A 14351-nucleotide genomic window follows, 5' to 3' on the forward strand; every position below is an offset into this window, starting at 1 on the left:
TGCGCCAGCATAGTCGCGTTGGCTAAGGCGCTTTTGGTGTCGGCGAACGCTCGGGCCATGTCACCCGTCCAGTCTACCGGGTTCTTGCCAGTCTTGCCCTTGAGGGCCTCGCACAGAGGCCGCATGAGTAGTGCCGCCTTAGGCACGAAATGGTGGTAAAAATTCACCATGCCTAGGAATTCCTGCAGGGCCTTTATGTTCTGCAGGTGTGGAAAGGATGTCACCGCCTCTACCTTCGAAGGTAAAGGAACTGCTCCCTCTGAGGTGATGCGATGCCCCAGGAAGTCAATTTGGTTCAGGCCAAACTGACACTTGGCCGGGTTGATAATCAGGCCGTGTTGGCTGAGGCGTCGAAAAAGGGTGCGTAGGTGACAGGTATGTTCTTCCTTGGTAGGACTGGCAATTAGAATATCATCCATGTAGACGAAGAGGAACTTGAGGTCCCGTAGCATGGAGTCCATCAAACGTTGGAAAGCCTGGGTGGCGGTCTTTAACCCAAACGGCATCCGTAAAAACTCGAAGAGGCCGAATGGGGTGATGACTGCGGTCTTCTGGATGCCCTGTGGATGAACTGGGACCTGGTGGTAGCCTCGGACGAGGTCGACTTTGGAGAAAATGGTGTTCCCTGCCAAATGGGCAGAGAAATCCTGGATATGGGGAATCGGGTACCGATCAGGAGTGGTGGCGTCGTTTAGTCGTCGATAGTTGCCGCATGGCCGCCATCCGCTGCCAGGCTTTGGGATGATATGGAGGGGTGAAGACCAGGGACTATTCGACCGGCGAATAATCCCTAACCGTTCCATGGTGGCGAACTCCGCCTTTGCGACCGCCAGCTTGCCAGGTTCCAGGCGCTGGGCTCGCGCGTAGACCGGGGGGCCGTTGGTGGTGATGTGGTGTTCCACACCATGTTTCGTGGCTGCGGAGGAGAACGTGGGTCTTGTCAGGTCGGGGAATTCGCTGAGCAGGCGGGCGAACTCATCAGGAGTCGGGAACGCACAGGAGATGGTGCGTGACGTAGTGTTACTGCCATAACACGGAAAAGAATTAAAAGTGGCTGCGTTGATCAGCCGCCGGTTCCGAACGTCAACCAGGAGGCTGTTGGCGCACAGGAAATCCGCGCCGAGGAGGGGCTGGGAAACTTTGGCCGTAACAAACTCCCAGTGAAAACGTTGTCCCCCGAGGCACAACTCCACTCGCCGTCTGCCGAAGGTCCGAATTGTGCCGCCATTGGCCGCTTCAAGGGTGGGTCCATGATTCCCCGTCTGTACATCGAGGGCGGACGCGGGTAAAATGCTGCACTGCGCTCCAGTGTCGCACAGAAAACGACGACCGGAGAGGGTATCGTGATGAACAGCAATTTTCCCGCGTTGCCGATCGCCATCGCGGCCGCGGGGTGCCCGTTAGACCCGTTCCTCGGTGGTCACAGTGTCCGATGATGCTGGGTTTTTTTTGGGGGAAAACTGCAGGGAGGGCGGCAACGCTTCGCTTTCGCGCCGAACTGCGCATTGTAGAAACACAGCCCAGCAGGCTGATGAACTGGGGCGGCATCTGCGGGGGATGGGTGCCTTGTGGCGGCGCAGTACTGCCGAGTTACAGCAAAAATTTTGTCAGCCTCCGCAGCGAGTGTTGCGCAGTCTTCAGTTTCAGATCTGGCCAAGGCAGCTTGTACCTGTTCAGGCAGTTGGCTGAGGAAAATTTCGCGGAATAGGAAACATTCCCGTTCTGAGCCCAGGAGTGTGAGCATTTGGCTCATCAACTCTGAAGGCTTGGACTCCCCGAGCCTGGGCATAGCGAGTAATCGACGGGCACGCTCCGATTTTGTGAGCCCAAAAACTTGCAGTAACTGTGCTTTGAGGGTTTCATACTTGCGCTCCATTGGGGTTTTTTCGAGGAGGCTGACGATCCGAGAGGCGGTAGAGCTGTCGAGTGCGGAGACCATGTAAAGATACTTGGTCTGATCTGCATTGATGTTCCTCAGGGCGAACTGGGCCTCGACCTGAATAAACCACGAGGGCGCTTGCTGCTCCCAGAACTGCGGTAGCTTTAGCGAAACGGCGATTGCCTCCATGCTGTGCTCTTCTTCTGTGAAAACGTTCACAAAAACGGGGTCACCAATGTAGGAATTGACGAATTCCTACGAATAGCTGAGATCGACACAGGAGAACAATGAAACAGGTCTTTACTCAACGGAGATGCCACGAGGACTGACTGGGCAGTCACGTAGTTTGCGACGTGACGTCATCGCGTTTGCCCGCGTTTTCCCGCGCTCTCAAAGGGGCCACGCCCCGTACATGCATACTCTATATACAAAACACAGTAATGCCTAACACAATGGTACAGGCTTAGGCTGGTATTAGAACATCGTTAAAGAGAATTATATACAGTTAGCCAGAGTCATTCAGTGGTTCTGCCACAATATTATCATTAAGTAATATGACGCCATCTACAAATACGATCAACAACATAATTAAAAAGTACATTAATTGGGAAGTTATTGGTGCTTTAGTCACAAATCTATAGATTTTTGTATCAGTAACTGGAACAAATAAAAGATGTGTGCATATAGGTAATATATAAAATTAAGCAGATTTTAAATGTAAATGTAAAGGGTGGATTTACAATCTATGCAAGTTCAGCAGAAGAGCTGCAGAAACCCTGACAAACAGTGTAAGTGGTGCTTACAATGTGTTTCTGGGATTTCTGCAGCTTTTCCGTTGAAGTTAACAATGGGCAAGTGAGAGAACCTCCACAGAAATTCACCCTCAAAGTCTTAGACTGAAAAATTAAATTAGTTATATTCAGGGACGGAAAGCAACTTGAACTAGTGGAATGAATGACGAGAATGAAATTGTTATGGTTGATGACTTGATTTAATCTGTAACTGGACAATCACAGTATACTGTGAGAAAAACCTGACCAGAAACAACACAAAAAATTATTTAAATGGTGTATGTCATTTTTAATAGTGCAAATTAATTCACTGCAATTACTGTTGAGTTGGAAGGCAACAGGTGAGAATGGCCAGTGAAAAATGTATTTCCCTCACCATCCAGGGTAGGAGGGGAGCCTTCAGCACTCACATCCCATCAGAAATTTCTGAATTAACAATTACTAGTAGCTTTTCAAGTAGAACAGAATCTCCATCAATCTGTTAGCTGATGTTTTTATTTTGGTTTGTTTTTCATGCTGTCAAGTAATCAGCTGGAGCAATGGCCATGGAATTCCCGCCTCAGCTGACAGACGTGGTTCCTGAGCTGCATGAATCCCATGGCTATGCAGGGAAATTTTAAAAGTGATAAAAGGCTCTTAACTGCCTGGTTGGGCCGGCTTCACGATGATAGATGCGCCTGGGGGAAAGGCGCATGTGAGCGAGAAGTCAATGGGTTCCCGACCCTCTGTCAAAAAAAACAACTTTCCCAACTGACCCACCACTGATCTCGCCCACTACCACCCAGGAAAATTCCGGCACATGGCTTTCCTCATCTGAACTTAAGGTGGGGAAAATTCAGTACCATAGCGCCTCCCGTTAGCACCAGTAGATGGTGCTAACTGGGCACTAGAGCATAATTGCTGGGGCGAGGTGAATCCAGCACCACACGCTAAATCTCGCCCCCCCCAACAGCATTGCCGCTAACTGTTATCGCCGGGAGCCTCAACGCCAGGTGGACTGTGACGTCAGTGAGTGTGCAACGCTCACTGGGTGCCCGATCTGCAAAATTGATTGTCGCCACCTACCTTAGTGCCTGAAGTAATCAGCAAGAAAGGGAGAGCTGGCATGAAGCAGCAGGAAGCCGGGTCCAGGGATGCTATTTAAAGGGATCATCAGTAATGAGTCAGAGCTGTAGGTTAGTGGAGTTTCAGTGCTTTCTTGTCAGTTTCACATAGTGCAACAGTTTCATTCCATAATTTCATGGTTATTTAATATCAAGATTGTTTAAACTCACTTTTGCGGGCTTTCTTTGCAGAGGCTGGTGTTGGGAGCGATGAGACCGGAGACCCAGTGAGTATTTAAACTCACTTTCACAGGCTTTCTTTCACAGGCTGGTGTCGGGAGCAGTGAGATCGCAGACCCAGTGAGTAGTTAAACTCACTTTCGCAGGCTTTCTTTACAGAAGCTGGTGTCGGGAGCAGTGAGACCGGAGACCCAGTGAGTATTTAAACTCACTTTCGCGGGCTTTCTTTCACAGGCTGGTATCGGGAGCAGTGAGACTGGCGACCCAGTGAGTGTTTAAACTCACTTTCGCGGGCTTTCTTTCACAGGCTGGTATCGGGAGCAGTGAGACCAGAGACCCAGTGAGTATTTAAATTCACTTTCGCGGGCTTTCTTTGCAGAGGCTGGTGTCGGGAGCAGTGAGACCGGAGACCCAGTGAGTATTTAAACTCACTTTCGCGGGCTTTCTTTCACAGGCTGGTATCGGGAGCAGTGAGACCAGAGACCCAGTGAGTATTTAAACTCACTTTCGCGGGCTTTCTTTGCAGAGGCTGGTGTCGGGAGCAGTGAGACCGGTGACCCAGTGAGTATTTAAATTCACTTTTGCGGGCTTTCTTTCACAGGCTGGTGTCGGGAGCAGTGAGACTGGAGACCTAGTGAGTATTTAAACTCACTTTCGCGGGCATTCTTTACAGAGGCTGGTGTCGGGAGCAGTGAGACCGCAGACCCAGTGAGTATTTAAACTCACTTTTGCGGGCTTTCTTTGCAGAGGCTGGTGTCGGGAGCAGTGAGACTGGAGACCTAGTGAGTATTTAAACTCACTTTCGCGGGCATTCTTTACAGAGGCTGGTGTCGGGAGCAGTGAGACCGGAGATCCAATGAGCATTTAAACTCACTTTCGTGGGCTTTCTTTCACAGGCTGGTGTCGGGAGCAGTGAGACCGGAGACCCAGTGAGTATTTAAACTCACTTTTGCGGGCATTCTTTACAGAGGCTGGTGTCGGGAGCAGTGAGACCGGAGACCCAGTGAGTATTTAAACTCACTTTTGCGGGCTTTCTTTGCAGAGGCTGGTGTCGGGAGCAGTGAGACTGGAGACCCAGTGAGTATTTAAACTCACTTTCGTGGGCTTTCTTTCACAGGCTGGTGTCGGGAGCAGCGAGACCGGGTACCCAGTGAGTATTTAAACTCACTTTCACGGGCATTCTTTACAGAGGCTGGTGTCGGGAGCAGTGAGACTGGAGACCCAGTGAGTATTTAAACTCACTTTCGCGGGCTTTCTTTGCAGAGGCTGATGTCGGGAGCAGTGAGACAGGAGACCCAGTGAGTATTTAAACTCACTTTCACGGGCATTCTTTACAGAGGCTGGTGTCGGGAGCAGTGAGACTGGAGACCCAGTGATTATTTAAACTCACTTTTGTGCACTTTCTTTGCACAGGCTGGTGTCAGGAGCAGTGAGACCGGAGACCCAGTGAGTATTTAAACTCACTTTTGTGCACTTTCTTTGCAGAGGCTGGTGTCGGGAGCAGTGAGACTGGAGACCCAGTGAGTATTTAAACTCACTTTCACGGGCATTCTTTACAGAGGCTCGTGTCGGGAGCAGTGAGACTGGAGACCCAGTGAGTATTTAAACTCACTTTTGTGGGCTTTCTTTGCAGAGGCTGGTGTCGGGAGCAGTGAGACTGGAGACCCAGTGAGTATTTAAACTCAATTTCGCGGGCGTTCTTTGCAGAGGCCGGTGTCGGGAGCAGTGAGACCGGAGACCCAGTGAGTATTTAAACTCACTTTTGTGCACTTTCTCTGCACAGGCTGGTGTCGGGAGCAGTGAGACCGGAGACCCAGCGAGTATTTAAACTCACTTTTGTGTGCTTTCTTTGCAGAGGCTGGTGTCGGGAGCAGTGAGACCGGAGACCCAGTGAGTATTTAAACTCACTTTCGCAGGCTTTCTTTACAGAGGCTGGTGTCGGGAGCAGTGAGACCGGAGACCCAGTGAGTATTTAAACTGACTTTCGCGGGCTTTCTTTCACAGGCTGGTATCGGGAGCAGTGAGACCGGAGACCCAGTGAGTGTTTAAACTCACTTTCGCGGGCTTTCTTTGCAGAGGCTGGTGTCGGGAGCAGTGAGACTGGAGACCCAGTGAGTATTTAAACTTACTTTCGTGGGTTTCTTTACAGAGGCTGGTGTCGGGAGCGATGAGACTGGAGACCCAGTGAGTATTTAAAGTCACTTTCGCGGGCTTTCTTTCACAGGCTGGTGTCAGGAGCAGTGAGACCGGAGACCCAGTGAGTATTTAAACTCACTTTCGCGGGCTTTCTTTCACAGGCTGGTGTCAGGAGCAGTGAGACTGGAGACCCAGTGAGTATTCAAACTCACTTTCGCGCGTTTTCTTTGCAGAGGCTGGTGTCGGGAGCAGCGAGACCGGAGACCCAGTTAGTATTTAAACTCACTTTCGCAGCTTTCTTTGCAGAGGCTGGTGTCGGGAGCAGTGAGATCGCAGACCCAGTGAGTATTTAAACTCACTTTCGCAGGCTTTCTTTACAGAGGCTGGTGTCGGGAGCAGTGAGACCGGAGACCCAGTGAGTATTTAAACTCACTTTCGCGGGCTTTCTTTGCAGAGGCTGGTGTCGGGAGCAGTGAGACCGGAGGCCCAGTGAGTATTTAAACTCACTTTCGCAGGATTTCTTTCACAGGCTGGTATCGGGAGCAGTGAGACCGGAGACCCAGTGAGTATTTAAACTCACTTTCGCAGGATTTCTTTCACAGGCTGGTATCGGGAGCAGTGAGACCGGAGACCCAGTGAGTATTTAAACTCACTTTCGCAGGCTTTCTTTACAGAGGCTGGTGTTGGGAGCAGTGAGACCGGAGACCCAGTGAGTATTTAAACTCACTTTCGTGGGCATTCTTTACAGAGGCTGGTGTCGGGAGCAGTGAGACCGGAGACCCAGTGAGTATTTAAACTCACTTACGCGGGCATTCTTTACAGAGGCTGGTGTCGGGAGCAGTCAGACCGGAGACCCCGTGAGTATTTGAACTCACTTTCGCGGGCATTCTTTACAGAGGCTGGTGTCGGGAGCAGTGAGACCGGAGACCCCATGAGTATTTGAACTCACTTTCGCGGGCATTCTTTACAGAGGCTGGTGTCGGGAGCAGTGAGACCGGAGACACAGTGAGTATTTAAACTCACTTTCGCGGGCTTTCTATACAGAGGCCGGTGTCAGGAGCAGTGAGAACGGAGACCCAGTGAGTATTTAAACTCACTTTCGCGGGCTTTCTTTACAGAGGCTGGTGTCGGGAGCAGTGAGACCGGAGACCCAGTGAGTATTTAAACTCACTTTCGTGGGCTTTCTTTGCAGAGGCTGGTGTCGGGAGCATTGAGACCGGAGACACAATGAGCATTTAAACTCACTTTCGTGGGCTTTCTTTCACAGGCTGGTGTCGGGAGCAGTGAGACTGGAGACCCAGTGAGTATTTAAACTCACTTTCGCGGGCATTCTTTACAGAGGCTGGTGTCGGGAGCAGTGAGACCGGAGACCCAGTCAATATTTAAACTCACTTTCGCGGGCTTTCTTTGCAGAGGCTGGTGTCGGGAGCAGTGAGACCGGAGACCCAGTGAGTATTTAAACTCACTTTCGCGGGCTCTTTTTGCAGAGGCTGGTGTCGGGAGCAGTGAGACTGGAGACCCAGTGAGTTTTTAAACTCACTTTCGCGGGCGTTCTTTGCAGAGGCCGGTGTCCGCAGCAGTGAGACTGGAGACCCAGTGAGTATTTAAACTCATTTTCGCGGGCATTCTTTACAGAGGCTGGTGTCGGGAGCAGTGAGACCGGTGTGATGAAATATTTCCATTCATCACTGCCTGTGACTGAGATCGGTTTCAGTGTCATTTCCCTTCCCCCAGACCTCATTGTATTGCGTACTGGAATGTGCTGTATTGTATACTGGAATGTGCTGGAATGTGCTGTGTGTAGGGCTCCGCCCATACCTGGCCCCGTTTGTAAGCTAGCTTCAGTCTAGCCCCAGTCTCCAGAAGGACGACATCTCTCTCGCTTACGTGTTTCGTTCTAAGTTAATAAAAGCCTTGTTTTGTTCTGCTACCTTCGAGTCTCGGAATTATTGAGGCACATCAATTTTATTAACTTATTTTTCAACACTATGGATCAACTCCTGAAACCCGAACGTTTGGATTTGGATCAACATGCTCCGGACGCATCAGCACGCTTCGGACACTGGTTTGAGTGTATGGAATTCTTCCTGGACAATTCTGCAGCCGTCAAAGACGCTACGGACGCTGCAAGGATGAGACTCGGAATTCTGCGGAATTGGGTAAGCCACCGGGTTTACCCCCTCATCCAAGACGCCGAGACGTACCTGGCCGCCTGCGACATCTTAAAGGCGCATTACCAGCAGCCTACGAATGAGGTGTATGCTAGGCACCTGCTCGCCACCCGCGCACAGCGACCTGGGGAATCGGTGGAGGAGTTCCTAAGCACCCTGAAAATGCTTGGCAAAGACTGCAAGTGCCGAGATGTAAAAGCCGCAGTGTACACTGACGAGCTTGTTCGCGATGCCTTCATCACAGGCCTCAGCTCCACTTACATCCGGCAAAGACTGCTGGAAAAAACGGGGTTGGACCTGAAACAGGCTGCGGACACCGCGCGATCCCTGGATGTGGCCCAGAGAAACTCGGACGCCTACTCTTCAGCCCGCGCCGTCCATGCCGCCACGTGTGTACCGAGGGCGCCGCCATCTTGGAAGGCATCTTCCCCGCCCGACAGCCCGACACCGGCTGGGCCCCGCTCTCCCCCCAGAAGCCCTACGACAGCCGCGACGCGTCAGGGACCCAACTGCTACTTCTGCGGGCAGCCAAAGCACACCAGAAACCTGTGCCCGGTGAAAGGCACCACCTGCTTTAAGTGCGGTAAGAAGGGGCACTTCGGGAAGGAGTGCAGAGGGAACCCCACCGGAAAACCAACCGCCGGAAAACCCGCCACCGCCGCGTGTGCGCCGTGGGAGCGGCCATCTTGGACGCCATCTTGCCTGACCTCGTGGGGTCCGCCATCTTGTGAGCAGACAGCGTGGACGCCATCTTGTATTGATCAGGGCCCTACAGTGGCATCGGTCACAGTGGACCAGACCAGGCCGCACCCGCTATCCAGATCAATGGTGGACATCGAGGTAAACGGGTGCCGGGTTAAATGCTTAATTGACAGTGGAAGCACGGAGAGCTTTATCCACCCAGAACTGGCACAACAACTCTCCCTAAAGGTGGTCCCTACTCAGGGTACCATCTCTATGGCTGACAAAACCCAGACATCGACCATTCTGGGTTACTGCACGGTACAATTGTGCGTTAACGGAACTGTATATGATAATTTTAAAGTATTAATCATGAAGAACCTATGTGCGAGCGTGATCTTGGGCCTGGATTTCCAGTGCAACCACCAAAGCATCACGCTCAAGTACGGTGGGTCCCAGCCGCCCCTCACAGTGTGCGGTCTGGCTACCCTGAAGGTAAAGCCGCCTTCGCTATTCGCGAACCTTACCCCTAACTGCCGGCCAATAGCGACCAAAAGCAGGAGGTACAGCTGGGAGGACAGGCGGTTTATCGCGACCGAGGTAGACAGGCTCCTGAAAGAGCGCATTATTGAACGCAGCAACAGCCCGTGGCACGCCCAAGTGGTAGTGGTAAGGGGTAGCGAGAAGAAACGGATGGTGATCGACTATAGTCAAACGATCAACAGGTACACCCTACTAGACGCCTACCCGCTACCCCGCATATCAGAAATGGTGAACCAAATCGCCCAATACCGGGTGTTCTCCACCATCGACCTCAAGTCAGCGTACCACCAGCTCCCTATCAGACCAGAGGACCGCCCGTACACTGCCTTCGAGGCGAACGGACGCCTCTACCAATTCCTCAGAGTCCCCTTTGGGGTGACGAATGGGGTCTCGGTCTTCCAGAGGGAGATGGACCGCATAGTCGATGACCACCACTTGCAGGCAACCTTCCCCTACCTCGACAACGTCACCATCTGCGGTCACAACCAGCAGGATCACGACTCGAACCTCGAGAGGTTCCTGAAAACCGCACAAAAACTCAACCTCACCTACAACGAGGACAAGTGCGTTTACAACACCACGCGCCTCTGCATACTAGGCAGCGTGGTGGAGAATGGGGAAATCGGACCAGACCCCGACCGATTGCGCCCCCTACGGGAGCTGCCCCTGCCCAACACTCCCAAAGCCCTGAAAAGGTGCCTGGGGTTATTTTCTTATTATTCCCAATGGGTCCCCAACTACTCCGACAAAGCCCGCCCCCTCTTGAAAGCATCCTCTTTCCCGCTCTCTGCTGAGGCCCACGCCGCCTTCAAAGCATTAAGCAGGATATTGAGCGGGCCAGGCTACAGGCAGTGGACGAGAACACTCCATTTCAAGTGGAAAGTGATGCGTCTGACTTCGCCTTGGCGGCCACCCTCAACCAGGCGGGGCGGCCCGTAGCTTTCTTCTCGAGGACCCTCCAAGGGCCCGAGATCAGACACTCCTCCGTGGAAAAGGAGGCCCAAGCCATCGTGGAGGCAATGCGCCACTGGCGCCACTACCTAGCCGGCAAACGCTTCACCCTACTTACCGACCAGCGGTCGGTAGCGTTTATGTTCAATAATAAACAGAGGGGGAAGATTAAAAATGATAAGATTCTTAGGTGGCGGATCGAGCTCTCCACCTTCGAGTACGACATCATTTACCGGCCAGGGGCCCTTAACGAATCCCCTGACGCCCTCTCACGAGGGATGTGTGCCAGCGCCACCGGGGATCGGCTACAGACCCTCCACAACGACCTCTGCCACCCAGGGGTCACGCGGCTGTTCCACTTCATAAAGTCCCGTAACTTACCCTACTCGTTTGAGGAAGTTCGGTCCCTGACCAGGAACTGCCGCACTTGCGCTGAGTGCAAGCCTCGGTTCTACCGCCCAGATAGAGCCCACTTAATCAAAGCTACACGGCCCTTTGAGCGGCTCAGCTTAGATTTCAAGGGCCCCCTCCCGTCCGTCGACCGCAATGTTTACTTCCTGAACATTGTGGACGAATACTCCCGGTTCCCATTCGCCTTCCCCTGCCCAGACATGACCAGCGCCACGGTCATTAAATGCCTCAACAGCCTGTTCTGCCTGTTCGGTATGCCGAGCTACATCCATACGGATAGGGGGGCGTCCTTCATGAGTGAAGAGCTACGCCAGTACATGCTGTCCAGGGGGATCGCCACGAGCCGTACCACCAGCTACAACCCCCGGGGTAATGGCCAAGTGGAGCGAGAGAACGGGACAGTATGGAAAGCAGTCACTCTAGCTCTAAGGACCAAGGGCCTCCCTATCTCCTGCTGGCAGGAAGTCCTCTCGGATGTGCTCCATTCGATACGGTCGCTATTGTGTACGGCCACTAATACCACGCCTCATGAACGAATGTTTGTCTTTCCCCGGAAATCCACCTCAGGCGTATCCATGCCGTCATGGCTCTCCACCCCAGGTCCGGTACTCGTGCGAAGGCATGTGAGGGGCCACAAGACGGACCCTCTCGTGGAGCCAGTACACCTACTCCACGCCAACCCCCAATACGCATATGTCCGGCACGCCGACGGAAGGGAGGACACCGTGTCCATAAAAGACGTCGCCCCAGCCGGCATCGACAACAACCATGGCAATAGCGGCAACGACGATCACAGCAACTCTTACCCACCCACTACTCTTTCATCACCCCCGGAAGAACACCGACCAATGGCACCCCCACCAAATACCCCTTCAACAACCCTGGCGGCACCCCCGGCAGAGACCCAGGAGGCTACCGGGGACACCCAGCCGACACCCGCGGCACCGCAACAGCCACGTCGGTCGCAGAGGACTATCAAACCCCCGAACAGACTAAATCTATAGAAGGGGTGAATGTGATGAAATATTTCCATTCATCACTGCCTGTGACTGAGATCGGTTTCAGTGTCATTTTCCTTCCCCCAGACCTCATTGTATTGTGCACTGGAATGTGCTGTATTGTATACTGGAATGTGCTGGAATGTGCTGTGTGTAGGGCTCCGCCCATACCTGGCCCCATTTGTAAGCTAGCTTCAGTCTAGCCCCAGTCTCCAGAAGGACGACATCTCTCTCGCTTACGTGTTTCGTTCTAAGTTAATAAAAGCCTTGTTTTGTTCTGCTACCTTCGAGTCTCGGAATTATTGAGGCACATCAACCGGAGACCCAGTGAGTATTTAAACTCACTTTCGCGGGCTTTCTTTGCAAAGGCTGGCGTCGGGAGCAGTGAGACTGGAGACCCAGTGAGTATTTAAACTCACTTTCGCAGGCTTTCTTTGCAGAGGCTCGTGTCGGGAGCAGTGAGACCGGAGACCCAGTGAGTATTTAAACTCACTTTCGCGGGCTTTCTTTGCAGAGGCTGGTGTCGGGAGCAGTGAGACTGGAGACCCAGTGAGTATTTAAACTCAATTTCGCGGGCGTTCTTTGCAGAGGCCGGTGTCGGGAGCAGTGAGACCGGAGACCCAGTGAGTATTTAAACTCACTTTTGTGCACTTTCTCTGCACAGGCTGGTGTCGGGAGCAGTGAGACCGGAGACCCAGCGAGTATTTAAACTCACTTTTGTGTGCTTTCTTTGCAGAGGCTGGTGTCGGGAGCAGTGAGACCGGAGACCCAGTGAGTATTTAAACTCACTTTCGCAGGCTTTCTTTACAGAGGCTGGTGTCGGGAGCAGTGAGACCGGAGACCCAGTGAGTATTTAAACTGACTTTCGCGGGCTTTCTTTCACAGGCTGGTATCGGGAGCAGTGAGACCGGAGACCCAGTGAGTATTTAAAATCACTTTCGCGGGCTTTCTTTGCAGAGGCTGGTGTCGGGAGCAGTGAGACCGGAGACCCAGTGAGTATTTAAACTCACTTTCGCAGTCTTTCTTTCACAGGCTGGTATCGGGAGCAGTGAGACCGGAGACACAGTGAGTATTTAAACTCACTTTCGCAGGCTTTCTTTGCAGAGGCTGATGTCGGGAGCAGTGAGACCGGAGACCCAGTGAGTATTTAAACTCACTTTCGCGGGCATTCTTTCACAGGCTGGTGTCGGGAGCAGTGAGACCGGAGACTCAGTGAGCATTTAAACTCACTTTCGCGGGCATTCTTTACAGAGGCTGGTGTCGGGAGCAGTGAGACCGGAGACCCAGTGAGTATTTAAACTCACTTACGCGGGCATTCTTTACAGAGGCCGGTGTCGGGAGCAGTGAGACCGGAGACCCAGTGAGTATTTAAACTCACTTTTGCGGGCATTCTTTACAGAGGCTGGTGTCGGGTGCAGTGAGACCGGAGACCCAGTGAGTATTTAAACTCACTTTTGCGGGCTTTCCTTGCAGAGGCTGGTGTCGGGAGCATTGAGACCGGAGACACAATGAGCATTTAAACTCACTTTCGTGGGCTTTCTTTCACAGGCTGATGTCGGGAGCAGTGAGACCGGAGACCCAGTGAGTATTTAAACTCACTTTCGCGGGCTTTCTTTGCAGAGGCTGGTGTCGGGAGCAGTGAGACTGGAGACCCAGTGAGTATTTAAACTCACTTTGGCGGGCTTTCTTTGCAGAGGCTGGTGTCGGGAGCAGTGAGACCGGAGACCCAGTGAGTATTTAAACTCACTTTCGCGGGCTTTCTTTGCAGAGGCTGGTGTCGGGAGCAGTGAGACTGGAGACCCAGTGAGTTTTTAAACTCACTTTCGCGGGCTTTCTTTCACAGGCTGGTGTCGGGAGCAGTGAGACTGGAGACCCAGTGAGTATTTAAACTCACTTTCGCGGGCATTCTTTACAGAGGCTGGTGTCGGGAGCAGTGAGACCGGAGACCCAGTGAGTATTTAAACTCACTTACGCGGGCATTCTTTACAGAGGCCAGTGTCGGGAGCAGTGAGACCGGAGACCCAGTGAGTATTTAAACTCACTTTCGCGGGCATTCTTTGCAGAGGCTGGTGTCGGGAGCAGTGAGACCGGAGACCCAGTGAGTATTTAAACTCACTTTTGCGGGCTTTCCTTGCAGAGGCTGGTGTCGGGAGCATTGAGACCGGAGACACAATGAGCATTTAAACTCACTTTCGTGGGCTTTCTTTCACAGGCTGGTGTCGGGAGCAGTGAGACTGGAGACCCAGTGAGTATTTAAACTCACTTTCGCGGGCTTTCTTTACAGAGGCTGGTGTCGGGAGCAGTGAGACTGGAGACCCAGTGAGTATTTAAACTCAATTTCGCGGGCGTTCTTTGCAGAGGCCGGTGTCGGGAGCAGTGAGACCGGAGACCCAGTGAGTATTTAAACTCACTTTTGTGCACTTTCTCTGCACAGGCTGGTGTCGGGAGCAGTGAGACCGGAGACCCAGCGAGTATTTAAACTCACTTTTGTGTGCTTTCTTTGCAGA

The sequence above is a fragment of the Somniosus microcephalus genome, chromosome 2 (assembly GCF_052327205.1).
Source record: "Somniosus microcephalus isolate GS21.2 chromosome 2, FLI_Smic_1.0, whole genome shotgun sequence".
NCBI classification, from domain to species: Eukaryota; Metazoa; Chordata; class Chondrichthyes; order Squaliformes; family Somniosidae; genus Somniosus; species Somniosus microcephalus.